This window comes from Chiloscyllium plagiosum, unplaced genomic scaffold (genome assembly GCF_037043375.1).
Source record: "Chiloscyllium plagiosum isolate Xiang-an unplaced genomic scaffold, Cpla_swu_hap1 HiC_scaffold_4, whole genome shotgun sequence".
Taxonomy (NCBI): Eukaryota; Metazoa; Chordata; class Chondrichthyes; order Orectolobiformes; family Hemiscylliidae; genus Chiloscyllium; species Chiloscyllium plagiosum.
The window spans coordinates 56,366,043-56,380,517 of NW_028270142.1; the positions used below are offsets into that span (position 1 = coordinate 56,366,043).

The 14,475-nt window shown below is 43.5% G+C and overlaps 1 long non-coding RNA gene across 6 annotated transcripts in view; it reads left to right on the top strand.

The window, feature by feature from the left end:
- LOC122549174 (uncharacterized) overlaps positions 1-14,475 on the top strand; it is a 232,466-nt gene that overhangs the window by 152,434 nt on the left and 65,557 nt on the right. For all 6 annotated transcript variants that reach the window (XR_015756967.1, XR_015756971.1, XR_015756970.1 and 3 more), the window contains 2 exons: positions 13,288-13,426; positions 13,928-14,000. This is a non-coding gene — a long non-coding RNA (uncharacterized LOC122549174). The remainder of the gene's footprint in view (positions 1-13,287; positions 13,427-13,927; positions 14,001-14,475) is intronic.

A 14,475-nucleotide genomic window follows, 5' to 3' on the forward strand; every position in this document is an offset into this window, starting at 1 on the left:
GAGAAATCCGAAGTGAGTTTACGACTGTTCACAGAATTCCATACCGTGCAGAAGAAGCCACTCAGCCCATAGAATTTGCACCGATTGTCCAAAAAGCATCTCACCATAGAGTCATGCAGCATGGCAACAGACCTTTCAGTCCAACCTGTTCATGCAGAACATAATCCCAAACTAAACAAATCCCACCAACCTGCACTTGGCCCAAATCCCTCCAAACCTTTCCTATTCATGTATTTATCCAAGTGTCTTTAAATGTTGTAATTGCACCTACATTCACCACTTGCTCAGAAGTTCATTTCACGTGTGAGCCACACTGCGTTTAAAAAAAAAGCCTCTTATCCACCTAACCCAGCATCAACTATGGCCATGCCACCTAACCTGCACACGACAGGGCTATTCAGGATGGCAGGGCACCTAGCCTGCACAAGACAGGGCTATTCAGGATGGCAGGGCACCTAGCCTGCACAAGACAGGGCTATTCAGGATGGCAGGGCACCTAGCCTGCACAAGACAGGGCTATTCAGGATGGCCAGGCCACCTAGCCTGCACAAGACAGGGCTATTCAGGATGGCCAGGCCACCTAGCCTGCACAAGACAGGCTGTTCAGGATGGCCAGGCCACCTAGCCTGCACACGACAGGGCTATTCAGGATGGCCAGGCCACCTAGCCTGCACACGACAGGGCTATTCAGGATGGCCAGGCCGCCTAGCCTGCACACGACAGGGCTATTCAGGATGGCCAGGCCACCTAGCCTGCACAAGACAGGGCTATTCAGGATGGCCAGGCCGCCTAGCCTGCACACGACAGGGCTATTCAGGATGGCCAGGCCACCTAGCCTGCACACGACAGGGCTATTCAGGATGGCCAGGCCACCTAGCCTGCACACGACAGGGCTATTCAGGATGGCCAGGCCACCTAGCCTGCACACGACAGGGCTGTTCAGGATGGCCAGGCCGCCTAGCCTGCACCGGACAGGGATGTTCAGGATGGCCAGGCCACCTAGTCTGCACATCTTTGGAATTTTTTTCCTGAGCTAGGCCATGAGTTTCAGGAATGAAATTGGTTGTTTGTCACTTAGAATATCACTTAGAAGATCTGGTGGAGCCTCAGTTTAACACCTCATCTGAAGGATAGGATTTCTGACACAGCACAATAGGTGAAAGTGTTTAAGATGCAAATGACGAGGGTTTGTCAGTGAATTGCATTAGCCTTAAGAAATGCCAGGTCTGGGGTGTGGCTGTAACAAGTGGTCAGAATAGGAGAGCCGGAAACAAGTGGCCCCGAGAGTTGTTACAACCACTAAGAATGTGGGTTTGCTCAGTGCAGTGAATAAGGGAAGTGTTGATGCCATGATAGATTGGGACACAAGGCAACCCACTTGATTGGTATCACTTCCACAAACAATCATCCCCTCCATCAAAGATGCCCAGAAGCAGTGTGTAACGTCTACAAGACTTACTGCAGCAACTCACTAAGGTTTCTTCAGTAGCATCTTCTAAACCCACAACCACTACAATCTCGAAGAACAAGGATAACAGATATAGAAACACCACAAACTGTGAATTCCCCTCTAACTGCACACCATTCTGACACCAGTCCTTCATTGCCTTTGGATCAAAATCCTGGAACTGTTCATATTGTGCGTCTACCTAGAGCACAAGTGGTGGTTCCAGAATGCAACTCACCAGTTTCTCAGGGGAAACTAGGTACGGGCAATAAATGCTGGCTCAACAAGAGATGCTGACATCTCATGAATAAATAATTGAATAATTTTAAGTTTTGGGTTGCAAGGATAGAGCAGCGGGAATGAGAGAGGAATAGTGAGCAAAGTTGAGGTGGGACTTGGTGACTAGAACAACAGCATAGCTACAAGGGTCTTAAGAGCAAATGTGTGGACATACGAGAGGGATGTGGTTTTCTTCATGGCATAGCTTCCAGGCAGGCATTTGTTTTATTCCCTTCAGGATGGAGAAAAGAGGGAAGGATTCCTAGGTTGGATGCCACCCCCATTGGAACCATATTACACCCCTTTGTCCATGCCCAGCAAATCTGGTCACAGGTCTTAAACACCACAGTACTGGCCCAGAGGTGCAGGCACTATGACTGGGCCCCAAGGCCTGCTTAGGGCTATGGTAAGAAGGGAGGATTCCACATCTGGAGATCACATTTCTATCACCAGCAGGGTTTTGGTGTATTCGCAACAGGATGGTGGACTGTCCGAAGTCACACGACACCAGGTTTTGGTCCAATAGATTTATTTGAAATCACAAGCTTTCGGAGTGCTGCTCCTTTGTCAGGTGAAATCCAGTACCTCCACATCATGGTGGACTGTGATGGGGTCATCATGGAAGAAAAGCTGAAATTGGCACACTGCCATACGACCATGCAGCTGAAATGCGTGGAAATCTAGGTTTAGTGTTAGAGCCTGATGGCACAGCGCATCAGTCTCTGCTGTACTAAAGGGACAACATGTGAACCGTGCCAGTGGATTTTCACAGAGTGATATAATTTCTCAGCCAGCCAATTGATAGGCAGAAGCTCCAAAACTAGGCAGACCAACTTCTTTCTAGAGGGGAGGCAAGATGACTGGAAAACATCAATGTGGAAATGGGCCATGCTTGGAAACTGTCTCTTGGAAACACAGCAGTGATGTTTTTGGAGTCAAAGAAAAAGCTCCCCAATACTTAGTCAGAGACGAGGTGATAGCATGTGCTTTTAAAGGAACTGAAGCAAAAGTTCTGTTGGAAATCTCCGTCAAACGTTAGTTCCACAAAGTGCTGTATCTGCCGTGTGTACAATGCTCTCTCTTTAGAACTTTGGTTAAAGTGATTATAGGGTGAACAGAATGACTCGGTGCCATTGCCGACAGGTAATGAGATCTCACAGTTGGCATGCGATGTTTGTTGGGGATTCTTCATCATGCACGTGGGTTGCATGTCAGCCCGCCTGTTGGTGGCAGAGCAGGCTTCAGGAAATGTGAATAGGCTGCTATTCCATTGCTGGTATATCCACCACCTCCCCCCTGATCCCCACTCCATTGTGATTGCGGGGGGAGTTTGGTAAGCCTGCCACCTGGAGCTGAATTTAAGGCCCTCGAGCAGGCACTTATAGCCCATGTAAGGGCCCCATTCCATTGCTGCTTGGGGTTAGCAGGCAACTAGAAAGACATGTGCCCACTGTGTAATCGGACACGTTCAACTCTGAAGGGCAACAGTTGGTCAGAGCAAAGAGGAGATTCCTCCTTTTACGAGGCAGTGGCCCAAATTAGAGTGGAGCTGGGCCCTGGAGGAGGGGGTTTGCCCTCACATTTAATCTTTTTCCTTAAACAACGAGGTAAGAAGCAACAACAGTGGTAGATATGTCCATTTCTCGGCAGCATTGCGTGTTTCCATAGGTCCTGCCATTCTCGTTGGTTCTATAAATTCTTAAGTGACTAAATAACCTCTTTGTTTGGATGATCAAATCTGGTGTTGCTGGGTCAGGCTGCACGTCTCCTCAAAGTCTACAGTGCTGTATATGCATGTAATGCTGCCGTCTAAATTCCAGTTTCTCATGATATTGGTCAAGCATCTGACAAATGGGGAATGGACCATTATTTTTTGGCCTCTTGCCTTTTCTTCCAAGCCTGTGAACATAGTAACCTGTCAAAGGCACCAGGCAGAGAGTTTTAACTGTTATCTGCCACCAACGATGTATAAGCCAGGAATCTCCTTAGACCTGTGCTCGGTCTGCCCCAGCAACATGAGTCGAATTGTGGAGCAGAGTTTCCGCCACGATCCAGCAGAGCGCTAAGGGAAATTCCCAGCTGTTAACCCATGGTGAAACTCAATGTTAATGACCCTGGCTCTCCTGACCTCCCACCTTGGTGGAGGGGGAAGACTTTACAATAACTGACTATAATAGAAGATGTGCATTTGTACCAGCTGCCTTTTTCCATTGTTGTCCTGTGCACCGTTTCAATAGAAAAGAGGGTGGGTACTTTCCCCAAATGAACCTACCAGTTACCAACACCTGTCCTAGCGCAGCTGGCACTCCTCCCCAAGCTGGAGGTGTTTCCTTTTGAATTGTGATCAAGAGTAAATAAGCTCAGCCTTTCAGCGTCAGTAAATCAGCCCAGGTTTCAGGGTACATGCCAGTTTCCAGTGGTAACACAGCTGGGCTTCAGTTGTCACACTGCCTTTGTTACATGACTGAAGGGAGTTAAGTTCTTGTGCCAGTCCCAATGATTGTGACTCTTAACTGTCTGGATGAATTGGAACATCTCCCTAACCGAACTGTCTAATCTCAATAACATTTTGTTCACTTTTTTTTAGTATGTTTCTGAAAAGAGTATTGCACACACTGCATCATAATCACCAGCTTTGCGAATCTTCAGACCTGATAATAAGTGGAACCTCTGTGGGTTATTTGAGCGTATCTGATTAAACAGCATACAAGCTGATTGAAGGTTTAGTTGCTTTGGTAAAGCCAAGATCTCCTGAGGAAGGGTTTTATTGAAATCTGCAAAGAAAGATCAGTAATATATTACTTATTTGATTTAATAAAGTAGGTCATGCAAAACAGCAATCCTACTGCACTTGGGATCATACTGCTAACAAATAGCTGCCTGTTACATACATTTTCCATTGGATATAGTGAACCTTTACCACAAGACTGCAGAATGAGTAAAGTGTTTTGGGTAAATTCAAAACGACAACTGCCTTTGCTATGACTTAGAAGTGAACTTTGCATGCAAGATATAATGCTTGGCTTCAACTGTGTGTAATTCAGCGATTTATGGAAAATCTGTTGACAGGGGCTTAGGAACAAAACAATGCAACAAAACAAGTTTATAGTAAGTACTGATTAGACTGAAACTATTTATAAGAGCAAAATCCCTTAGTGGTTCAACCCACCTGTTAGAGAAAATTACAACCATCCTTTATAGTGAAGATCATTAACCCACTGTTTAGCCCATAAGCAGCATTGAAGCATTCATCAATGGAAAACTGTGCCTCTAGGTGTGAAACACCTACATGAACTAATTTATGACCATCTGAAGAAAATGTTAATTCGTAGTTCAGCGACTGGAACCAGACTGCTGGACCTTGGGGGTTAGCATCCTGCTGAAGATAAATGAACTCAGGTCAAGCACAGAGTGGAGATTGTAGAAAATGCTTTGAATCCAAATCTTTAAACACCTGTGAATATTACTCCCGATGTAGACAGCTTAGAATGACCCGAATTAACATTGTGCTTCTCTCTTTCATTGAGATCTGCACCCATAGCTTTGTCCTGCTTTACTTAAATGGATTTGAAGTCTTCAGTGGTTTGTAGGTAAATGCAGTCCGAAGATGAGGAATTGAGCTGTGTAGACCAGAAAGTCCCATGCTTGACTATTGGGTTTAGGATGTTGAAGTTGGCATTAGTATCCTGGCTTTAGGAGCACACATTCGCTAGTCTTCCCAGAGACAACTGTGCTTTGATGGGACAGAGAGCCATTATTTGGACCTTTGCAATGGAATCATTGGACTGACTAAGAGAGGAACACTAGTGGCTTATTGTCATAGTCACTGCAGAGTGATTGAGGAGGACAAGCAGCGAGAGTGCATCATCGCTACAGATATTAGTAACCTGGCCAAAGTGGCCTTGCTACTGGAAGATGTGGAAAATCCAGCAATGAGTGTAGGTATGAAAGTTTAAGAGGGGTGGCTTTCCAATTGGGGAGGGGTTATGGTGTGAAGCTGAGGAGAGGTCCAAGAGTTACCATAACTGGTGAGTACCGGCACGCTACTTCAGGTTCTTTAAGTTAAAGATGGTAACAAGCAGTTTTAATCGAAAAAGCTTGGGTGCTGAAAGGGATTGCTGAGCATTCAGAGATAGAGAAAGAAGCAGGAAGTTTGTTTCTGGAGCAGACACACTTTAAAAATGTGGGGAAGGACAGATGCGAATAAGATTTCATGGTGACTTGGGAACTTGGTTTGAAATCATTGGGGAATAGGAGGGATTATTGAAGTTGGAGTAATTGACAGGAAATATGAAAGTCGACAAAGCGTTTGGTTTCAGCGGTGACAGTGAGGGTGAGACATTTGGAGGAGGAAGGACATGTGGATTGAGATGGTAATGAGGGAGTAGTGAGACATGTTTGTGTTAGTAATTGAAATCTTGGGACTAATAGCATCATGTGAGATGGGCAATTCTGAGGACACATCAGTGAGTTAGGAGCAGGTGAGTTCTGACATTAACAGATTGAATGAAGATGGAAACACAGGGAGCAGTATATGTTAGGAGGCTCAACATCTAGGTGCAGAAATTAGCTTAGGGCTTGGGTAATAACAGGTTTCAAAGTTTTAGGAAGGCTGGAGAAGATGAGTTGTTCATGGGTGTAAAGAAAGGCCTCAGTGTAACTCAGCAATGCTGGGTTAGCTGCCTTGCGAGTTCTCAGGTGAAGGACCAATTCACTTGTTTCTACAGTGTGTTAGGAATTGGCGAAGGCAGGAAAGAAGACAGCAATAACCATGTCCTATGTTTTGAGCAGGATCCTCGCTCAAATATTGTGACCAGTTTTGAAGGTTTAAATAATGGTTAGAAAACCAGCCTGCCCATGTAGGACACCCCATGTGTGTACAGATTAAAATTCACCAGTCCTTACATCTGTAACTGTCCCCAGCCCTGCAATCCTTTGGGGTGTCCTACATGGGCAGGCTGGTTTTCTAACCATTATTTAAACCTTCAAAACTGGTCACAATATTTGAGCGAGGATCCTGCTCAAAACATAGGACATGGTTATTGCTGTCTTCTTTCCTGCCTTCGCCAATTCCTAACACACTGTAGAAACAAGTGAATTGGTCAGCAAAAAGGTTTCTTTTAAGGTTTTATCTTTCTATTTTCAGCTGTTTTACTTTCAAGAGAAAGAAATCTTGTAACAGCAAAGCAACTGTATTTCATTTTCATTCCAGGTTTTCACTTGCTTCCAATTTTTCTCTCAAATTTCTTGCTATGTATAAGATGAGAAATTTTTGTTTGTAGGTGGTGATGGTAGAAGGCCCACAGCTCCCAGGAACAGGATGGGCTGAAGGGACTTGCACCCTTAGGCAGGGATGTGACTGACTTCTATCTCCTCTCAGCTTGCTGTCAAGTAAAATGCAAGGCTGGCTTCAATTGCATCTTGACAGCAATATCAATGTTGGGGATGGGTTCTGAACTTACTTTTAACAGTAGCACAAGATCCATTCAGCTAGCAGAAAGCACCACTGCCTTGTAGATAGGTCCGAGCCTTGCTGCCAACAGTGTAACTTTCTCACACACCTCTTTCTAAGTGATGCAACTTCATTGCAAGTTTGTCGTTATTCATTTTGAACTAATTTAACAACTTCGAGTGGTAGCATGTGTCTCTTACTTTCACACATTTACTCCCAGTGATGATTCTGTTGAACATGCAGCAGTCTGCAGCAGATTTCTTTGTTTCACACTTGGCTTGCAGACTATAGATAATAAAGATCTAGTTGAAGGGTAGAGAGATAAATAGATGTTCCTTACAGCAGTGAGAGTGCTTATGCATCCAATTCTGGCACTTGCATTAAAGCTTAGCTTCTATACTCCCCACTGTCGAGATGGAATACTCAGCCCACCTATAGTCCACAAGACCAACAGGCTACAGAGCTGCTGGTGATTTATACCAGTCATAAATTTGCACAGCTGTCCAGGAGAAACATGCAAGCTTCACCTTTGTGTAGGTCTCCCGCAGAGACAGTGGTTTCTCTCAATTGAATCACTGCACAGAGGTTCTATAATAGATTTGGTGCTGGTGTCGGACTAGGGCGTGGAACAGCACAGCAGGTCAGGCAGCATCCAGGGAACAGGAGATTCGACGTTTCGGGCACAGGCCCTTCTTCAGGAATCTCCGGAATTTAAGGGCCTGTGCCCGAAACGTCGAATCTCCTGTTCCCTGGATGCTGCCTGACCTGCTGTGCTGTTCCAACAATAAAGTTTCAACTTTGATCTCCAGCATCTGCAGACCTCACTTTCTCCGTCGGACTAGGGCGGACAAGTTGGAAGTCACACGACACCAGATTATAATTCAACAGATTTATTTGAAATTACAAGCTTCCGGAGCGCTGCTCCTTCCTCCGATGAAGTCACCTGATGAAGGAGCAGTGCTCCGAAAGCGTGTGATTTCAAATAAACCAATTGACTACAACCTGCTGTCATGTGACTTCTGACTAGAATAGATTGTACTTGAACACAAAGGGGCCGCACTCTCTGGTGAAGTGTGTTGCTGAGGGAAAGTGGCTCGGCAAAGTGCCCAATCACTGTCCAGTGACCTCTGTAGGGTTTTTGGGTGAGAACAGGATTTGGCCACTTGGAAAGAGTATTGGAAGCAGATACCATAATAGCCTACAAAAGAGCATTGTGTTGAATTGAATAGTCACTTGACCCAGCTGGCCTGTGCTGGTGTCTCTATTCGCCATTAATCTCCTTTAACCCAATTTAATCTCTCCCCATCAACGTAACTTTCTGCCTCATCCAGTGATCCAGGCTTCCCCCTTAAATGCGTCTGCAGTATTGGTCGCAGCTATCCCAACTTCCTAATGTTGATCCCAATCTGAATGAAGAGTCGGGTATATATTTGCCAGTTCCACTCCATGGTATCAGCACAAAAGTTCAGATAAGCATAGTCCAATTCAGTACTGATGGAGCACCATGATGCTGGCAGATTGCCTTCTGGATGAGGGGTAAAACCAAGGCCCCATCTACCTGCTTGGGGGGGGATCTTAAAGATCCCATGGCACTATTTCAGAGAAGAGCAAATGAGCTATCCCTGGGGTCCTAAGCAGTATGTATTGCTCAATTACCAAAAAAAGATAGTCTGCTTATTAAAGCGTTGCAGTTTGTGGAAGCTTACTGTGCGCAAATTGGCAGCCACATTTCTCATGTTACCAGAGTGACTGCATTTGAAAAAGTGCTTCATTGACTGTAAAACACTTTAAGACTCTTCATGGCTGTAGAAAGAGCCATATAAATGCAACATCATTTGACAAACCTCACAACTCACATACACAAGGAACCTGAAAGTTGCCAACACTCAGTCATTCTCCTAAATCCACTGTATTTTGGATGGTCCAGTATTCCACCCAACAACACCTTTTTCTTCACTAAATGGATCATATGCCCATTACCACATTGCTGTTTGTAGGAGCTTGCTGTGGGCAAACTGGCTGTTGGATTCTTACGTCACTATAGTATCCAGCATTTCCTAAATAAAGCACTTCAGGGATAGCTAGTGGTCATGAGAAGTGTTGGATTGTTATAACTAGTCCCCCAATGAGCTTGCTCGATTCATCATGATTCCATATGGGATACCCCAAATTATTTTCATCTGAGTGAACTGGTTCCCCTCCTTCTTAGCTGGTCGTAACAAAGTTCATTTCAAAAATAATCCTTTCTCCAAGGCAAATTTGTGCTTTAAAAGGCGCTAATTTCACTAGGTTTTCTTGAGTGAATAAAAGAATCGGGTTAATCAGACAGAGCTTAGTGTCAATAACAGTACACTTCGAAATCACAGCTAGCCTTAAACCTTGAATGTGTAAAGTCACAGTGTCAATGGTACCAACACAAATAGGTCAGGTAAGCTTAAAAAAGCATTCAGAAATATTAGACAGGAGCAGGTGGAGCACTCAGACACAAAACACTAAGTTGTTGGTCATCGATAGTTAGAACTAACCCAATACAATTCAACTAATCACAAAGAATTTAATCCATTAATGTAATGGCAGTTATACCCAACCTCACCATAGAAACGCTATCAATTTATTTGTGTTAATACCAGCCAGTCAGAAATATCAAAGCATCTGAGTAGCCCTGGTTTTGTTGCAAATTGTAGATGAGCATGACTCAATCTTAGCAAGTTTAAATGTTTTTATTGAAAGTGGGTTATGCATGTACCTTGTGGGACAATGTGCTAAACTATCAGCTCTGATTTGCATCAATTTTCTCATATTTTCTTGGTGACTTCTCAAAGTAGACACCCAAAATCTGCCACCGCTCTACAAATATTGCTTGTAATCATTTTTCATGGAACATATTCAAACGTCTGGCCCCATGAGTCACTGGAATTTTAAGTGTTTGCTGTGGGGATATGGCTTTGCACTTCAGCTCTGTTTGAGAGACATTACAGATGCTGATAAAGGGGGACCATGTGCTCAAAGTGCACCCAGTAACCAGTACTACCTACTTGGCTGTCCCATTTTATCTCGACCCAGCTTTCCCAAAGAGTGTAACTTACTCATGGTGTCAGCATATAAGCCTTGAAACATCATTCCAAAGGTAGAAGTCAATGTATATGGCAAGTGTAGACATGAACCTCTGGTTGCCATTTTGAAATGTATTTGGAATCCAATCCAATGTTTGGCTGTGTTTTAAACTCCCGTGCACCTTCTAACGCTGTTCATATCGCCTGGCGGTTCATGCTGTAAGATATCATTAAATAGACCATACAGTTTTGCAGCAGAAACTGGAAGCTGACTACTAATGCAAGAGTAGCACATCATGGCAGTAAAGCGGGAATGACTTGCTGAGTATGTAGAGATCAAGACCATCCTATGACAGGCAGAATGGGTCAACTTATACGCCGGTTTAGGAGAATGACACCTTTCAGGTTCCTTGTGTACGTGAGCTGTGAGGTTAGTCAATGCTGGCCATAACACTGCTCGACTAAGTGGCAGAACAACACCTTAATCCTGTGGCGAAATCTCACAGCACAGAAGGTTGCCAGTCAGCCCCAGAAACCACTGAATTAGCCCCACTCACCTGCTCTTCTCCAAAAGAATATTTCCTTTTGAACAGCATGCAACAGGCCTCAAGTTATAAATGAAAGAAATATTTACTTCCACCAGTAGCTGACTAGAGCTTGGCTCTTTGGACTCAGCAGAGTTGCCGTTTTTTGCCAATAGAGCTATCGAGAGTGCCTGGCTGCCAACTGTAGCTGTGTTGTAAACTGAAAGGGCCCTAACTGCAACCTCCATTGTCATTTGATCATACTGGCTGTCTTTGGAGAAGTTACCAATTCTCAGTGTGACCATTGTTTGGACATAAAGGTGCTTTATTTTTGAGGACTGCCAAAAAGATACCAACTGGTGCGGTGCTGAACAAAACAGTTGTTGGTGCCCCATGGCAAATTAACAGATGTGGCAGCCGCCAAGCTTGTGGCAAGGAGTAGAGGCTAAAGCAGATCTAAAAGGGCACAGAGAGAGAGAGAGCGCACCGAATAACCTTAGCAGGGCTCACTGATTGGAGATACACGTTAGAGTTGAGATGTGACGTAACCCCAGCTTAGCTGTTGTATTGTTATCTCCGAGTCAAAGGCTCAAGGCTCACTGCAGAGTTTCGGAGCTGACACCTCAGAAGTGCTGAGTGGGTGGAATGCTACACTGTCAGAAGTGCCATCTTTCCGACAAAGCACCCAGCCATGTTCCTGTTTGCCTGCTCAGACTGAGCCCAAATGAGATGTGAGGCTGAGTGAATTGGGTCTGTACTGCCTGGAGTTTAGTGGGGTCAGAGGTGATCCTGTTGAAGCTTGTAAGATTCAGAAGGGGGCTTGGCAGGGTCAATGCCAAAATGCTCTACCCCAAAATGCTTCAAAAATCTTGTAGACATTTCATAAGTTCCCCTCCTTGATCTGCTACCAACCTGATTTTCCTTGTCCACGTACATATGGATGTTCCCTATGATTATTGTAATAGTGCCTTTTTTATGCCTTTTCTATCTTTTGATTATCTTCTGTTCCACAGCTTGAGCACTGCAAGGAGACTTGTCCACAATGCCCACCAGGGTCTTTTTTTTTTCATAGAATTCCCTCCCACACAACCTGGTGATCCTCACATTATAAGAAATGATGAGATAATTTCCCTAGTATCACTCAAAATCAAAATTATTGAACAGTATTATGAATCCAATGTTTGAGCAGTTCTGGAAATGAAGTAGTTTTTGACCTTTTTGTATGAGGTAGCAATTGTTTCTTTCAATCTTTAATGCTCCTTTTGCTTCATTTCCAAAGAAGAGTATGTTGAATTTGGAACATGTAACTCTTTCTTCACCGATGCTACCAGACCAGCTGAATTTCACCAGCACTTTCTGTTTTTTATTTCTGAGGACCGGAATCCACAATATTTTGCCCTTCGTTTGTTGCATGATCCTTCATTTGTCTGAGATTTCAGTGGGTTTGAACCTTAGGAACTCGATCTGAAAGGATAGTGGACTAAGATTTTAGTTCTGAACCAGTGTGGAAACATTTGAGTGAACATCAGAAATTCAGCTATATATTTCAAATTCTTAATGTTCTCATTCTATAAAGCTCAGCAAAAAGAGCTTTCTATCTCTAATTCAAGGATCTTAATTAAGCCCAATTTAATATAAATTACATAGAAACTCAAACTCTAGTTAATACAGGTTCCCAATATATTATCTTCAGACTTGGCCTCTGAAAGTGAGTCTGGGGAGGTGATTACAGTTGTGTTTGGGCAAGTTGGGAATTGAGATCTGTTTTTGATACAGAATGGGAGATTTGCATCCTACAGCTAGGGAGTATATGATGTTAATACAAATCTTAACTGTCCAAGGGTTTCAAATCCTTTTCAGTGGCATGACCATTGGACAAATATTGTCCTCTGCCTCTCTTTGTTTTCAAAAAGTTTGCCATGCCTTACTCCATCAAAAGAAATAACTCCCCATATAAATGTCTTTGAGTCCTCCAAATGTCCTAAGTACGCTATTGCCAGTCAAAATGTTCAAAATATAGTCATTGTTGTTCGGAACAAAGGAAAAGGAGTCGGCCCTTTAGCTTGTAAAGTCTACCACACCATTCCGTACAATCAAGTCTGACCGATCACATTAATGTCTGTTACCAACCCCATTCTTTAACCCTGGAAACCACTGGTAATCAGAAATTTATCAGTCTCTACCCTTAAACGTACAGATTGAGATTTCACAGTCCTCTGAGCTAGAGAATTCTGAAGGCTCACAGCCCTCCTGAGTATTCGAAATCAGTAGCCATTTGCACACGAGTGAGATAAATGATTTGTTTATATGGTGTTGGTTGAGGGAGAAATGTTGGATAGGGCACCAGATGGTGATCCTACAAATCAGACTCTGTTCTGATTGGGCTCTTGACTGGAGAAACAGGACTACAGTGGTTTTGTAGAATCTGAACTACTTCAGTCCTTCAACTGAGATTTAGGTCAGGTAAAGTCCTAAGCTGAAAACATTGAACCTCTACCTCAATTTTAATAATGTTTCCCAATTATATTCCAGTGGTATCGCTGAAGAGGACTGATCAAGCTCCAGCTGAAAGGAATAATTTCATTGACCAACTAAACACACAGTGTCACTGTCATCGGGGGTAAAGACCCACTACTGAGAGGACTTAGGTATGGGGTCCACTAGTTTCCAGGTAAGTTGAGGCAACACCAAGTTGCTTTCATAGCCAGAAAGACAATATGTAAGCTGAGTTCTTCCAAATAGTGCAGGCAGGGTGAAGAAATTTGTATCATGATTAATAGGATATTATTGCTGGGTAAGTAGATTATCCGATTTAAACAATTACACAGAATCAATCCAAGTGACTGTGGTCTTGTGCTCCAAATAATTAAGCTGTCAGTTTGACTTCGAATACAATAGTGCATTCACCGAGAGAAGTCAGGTCTCATTTAAATTTGGAAAATGTGGAATGTAATCCAAACCTTCAGAGCTATTTGTCTTCGGAAATGTAGTGCATGCCTTTGAGGAAAAAGAAGTCTTACTATTTGCGGAAAAAATAGCAAATAAAGTGCTTCCAAAATGTGTCGATATTTTCCAGCATTCAACAAGTTTTGTAAATAGTGAGTGCTGGATTATGAGCTGTTTTGGACGACATGTAGTTTCTGCTTCTGACTGTTTCTGTCTTCTGTTCCAGCTGTGTACTTGTGACCCATGCTGCCCTGGCTAAGGGAAACGTGAAAGTGTAGACCGCTCCTCAGCTTTCATTGGTGAGCATTAGTCCCTGTTAGTGATTAACTAAAGTTTATTAAAGGGAGTAAACCAGAGAGAGGCTTAACACCTTGTTGTAATTTGCTGTTTTTTATATGAAAAATATTTTTTCCTTGATGAGCCTTCGAGCGTTAATGCTCCAATTCCTTGATGTTTATTCTGGTTAATGCCTTCTTCAATTACTTCATTTCTGTCTGATTTTCTGCCACTCTATACATCAGCTATTCAAAGGAAAATCACCTTTGTCGATGTAGTATCAGACTGTGTGAGCTACCTTGAAGAATAATCAATAGTGTTTTGCTGCCACATACAGCCATGAGATATATAACTAGGAAATCTGGCTTTGCTGTCACATTTGACAAAGGTTTATCAGATGGCATGCCAGTTTTTCTTTGAACAGTATCAGAAGGTGTTCAGTCTTCACTGTAACAGGAGTCTTAATCAATGCTGAGGGTCAGTGCTGAGGCAGTGTTG